Genomic DNA, 3,540 nt, shown 5'->3' with positions numbered 1-3,540 from the left:
TCCCTCTTTACATCAGCAGTCTTCATCACATCAGAGCCCCCTTCTTTCATATCAGAAGCCCCCTCCTTTCACATCTGTGCCCCCCCCAAAAACACACACAAACACCCCTCCTTTCACATCAGAGCCAGCCCTTCATACCACAAGCCCCCTCTTCGTCAAAAGCCCTCCCCTTCACATCAGGAATCCCCTTTCACATATGCGTCTCCCCTTTCATAGCAAGTCCCCTGCTTTTACATCAGGAGCCCCCTTCACATCAGAAGCCTGTCTACATCAAGGAAAAGCATGACACTGTGCAAAACTTCCAAGGCACCCCTGAGAGAAGCAGATGGCACCCTAATTGAGAAAAGGCTGCTTTAGATCAAGAACAAACAGCTGGAGCATGACAATTTCTCCAAGGTTTTTTTTTGTATATAATTTGTATAATATTTAAGTTTTATAAATGCACAATGAATCTTCACTGCCTCACCACCGTGTGACAGTTTTCAGGTTTGGTGATGGGCTGCTCAGACCCAAGCTCTAAGACATGGAGAATACCATATGCTTCCCAATATCTGGAAGCCCCTCACTCCTAAAGCAATAAAGGCAACTAGGGGGTGCCTTTGGGTCAAGATACCTTTCCAAAGGTGTAAGGGGTAGACATGTGCACTGCCAAAAAATTTGTTTAGTTTCGTTTCGTTTTAAATTCGGATTTGTGTTATTTCGTTTTTAGGGATTCGGGTGTGAAAGTCAATTCAGATTCGGACGAAATTCGGTAGCGGTAGTTCGAACGTTCGTTTCTAATTGGGAATATTCAACTGATCCATACCATCTCTGGCATGCTCTGTCTCTCTAAAGCTGCATTTCTTAACCTTTTAAAGGCACCTTTTAAAAATATGCAAAATCTCGTGGCACCCCAGTCTAAAATGTAAAAAAAAGTCAACATGTAGCGCCTTGAAAATGCATACAGGGGCCTAAAATGGGCTTTAAGGGGGACCCCACACAAAAACATGTGGTAACCCCTTCAAATTAGGAGTCCCCCTTTACATCAGAGCCCCCCATCTTTTAACATCTGAATCTTTCTTAATATTAGGAGCTCTCCCCCTGCATTAGGAGCCACTGACCTTCACATCAGAATCTTGCCTTTCACATCAGTGTCACCCTTGATATCAGGAGCTCCCCCTTAACATTAAGAGCCCCCTTCATATCAGGATCCCCCACCTTTCACATCAGAGCCACCCATGTTTTCATATCAGAATCCTGCCTTTCACATCAGAGTGTCCCTTAATATTAGGAGCTCTTCATTTACATTAGGAGCCCCTTCTCATCAGAAACTCACACCATAGCCCCCCTCCCCCATCTTTTCACATCAGAATTCTGCCTTTCACATCACAGTCTGCCTTAATATTAGGACCTCCCCTTTACAATAGGAGCCCTCTTCACATCAGGAATCCCCACCATTCATATCAAAGTCCTCTCCCATAATGGGAGTCTGCCTTGATATTAGGAGCTCCCTCTTTACATCAGCAGTCTTCATCACATCAGAGCCCCCTTCTTTCATATCAGAAGCCCCCTCCTTTCACATCTGTGCCCCCCCCAAAAACACACACAAACACCCCTCCTTTCACATCAGAGCCAGCCCTTCATACCACAAGCCCCCTCTTCGTCAAAAGCCCTCCCCTTCACATCAGGAATCCCCTTTCACATATGCGTCTCCCCTTTCATAGCAAGTCCCCTGCTTTTACATCAGGAGCCCCCTTCACATCAGAAGCCTGTCTACATCAAGGAAAAGCATGACACTGTGCAAAACTTCCAAGGCACCCCTGAGAGAAGCAGATGGCACCCTAATTGAGAAAAGGCTGCTTTAGATCAAGAACAAACAGCTGGAGCATGACAATTTCTCCAAGGTTTTTTTTTGTATATAATTTGTATAATATTTAAGTTTTATAAATGCACAATGAATCTTCACTGCCTCACCACCGTGTGACAGTTTTCAGGTTTGGTGATGGGCTGCTCAGACCCAAGCTCTAAGACATGGAGAATACCATATGCTTCCCAATATCTGGAAGCCCCTCACTCCTAAAGCAATAAAGGCAACTAGGGGGTGCCTTTGGGTCAAGATACCTTTCCAAAGGTGTAAGGGGTAGACATGTGCACTGCCAAAAAATTTGTTTAGTTTCGTTTCGTTTTAAATTCGGATTTGTGTTATTTCGTTTTTAGGGATTCGGGTGTGAAAGTCAATTCAGATTCGGACGAAATTCGGTAGCGGTAGTTCGAACGTTCGTTTCGTTTTCTGTTCTTATTCGTTTCTTATTCGTTTCATTTCGTTCGTGACATTTGAGGGGGAAAAAATATTTTTCTCCTTCTCTAATGTCACTTTGCTCCAACGAACGAAACGAATAAGAAACAAATAAGAACAGAAAACGAAACGAACGTTCAAACTACCGCTACCGAATTTCGGAAATGGAAATTCAGATTCGTTTGCATTCGTTATGTCTGTAATTCGGAATTCGGATACATCCGAATGTCCGAATTTCCGAAAATTCGTCCGAATTTCGATTAGGAACGAAACGAATCGCACATGTCTAGTAAGGGGTATGTGTGTGTGGTTGTAGAAGGCCCTAAATGGGCAAAGCAGCATTGGTAAAAAAAAGAAAACATGCAAAGTTCACAGAATAAGATAATGTTGCAACAATCTTTGCTGGTATAGGGATTATAAATGTTTCCCGTATTTAATTATTTTATGATGGGAGAAAAAAGAAATATGAGTTATGCTTCATATGACAGAAGGCAAAAGAACAAAAAAATCAATTTCCATAGATAATAATTTTTCTAGCCACATTTGTAAATTGTTAGGGCTGATTAAACATAATTGTAGATTTTTGTTTCTTGTCTGAGCTGGTAATGAAAACACGAGCCGCGTGGGCTCTGGGAACAGAACTGTGTACCACCAATGTAGCAAATAATAACATTATCATATTCATTTTCCTGACTGCAGGGGAAGAATGGAAAGGGTCATCGGAATGATTACTTTTGTATAAACATAATAATCACAGACTCTGATAAACGAGGCTTGATATTTGTTAGAGAATAGTACATTCCTTTATAACTGGGATATTAAACACCTAGATGTCCCCAATTTGCAGGAAATACGAAATTCCATTGACGTATTTTCGTTCCGTTACGAACATTGGTTATATTGAAGGTAAAAAGCAAAGTACATTTATATTGGAGTTGATGGTAGTTTTTTCTTAAGCCCGAAATTCGGATACGGAATCCATTAACGGAATTCGTATTTTGGATAAAAAAACAACTACCACATAGACTCCAATATTAACAAAGGTATTTTTGCTTTTTAACTTCATCATAACGAATGTTCGTAAAGTTACGAAAATGTGCGGAAACTAAGGAAAATCCGTATTTCGTACGAATTTTGGAATTCGGATACGAATTACAAAATACGAAATAATGGATATTTCTTCCACCTAAAAAAAAAATTCAGATCCATGCAGTAGAAGTCTGTCAGATCCATGCAGTAGAAGTCTGTCAGATCCATGCAGTAAA

Source organism: Nanorana parkeri, unplaced genomic scaffold (assembly GCF_000935625.1).
Source record: "Nanorana parkeri isolate BGI_ZX_2015 unplaced genomic scaffold, ASM93562v1 scaffold1554, whole genome shotgun sequence".
NCBI classification, from domain to species: Eukaryota; Metazoa; Chordata; class Amphibia; order Anura; family Dicroglossidae; genus Nanorana; species Nanorana parkeri.
The sequence above is the reverse complement of the archived record's forward strand: the minus strand, read 5'-3'. Positions refer to the sequence as shown.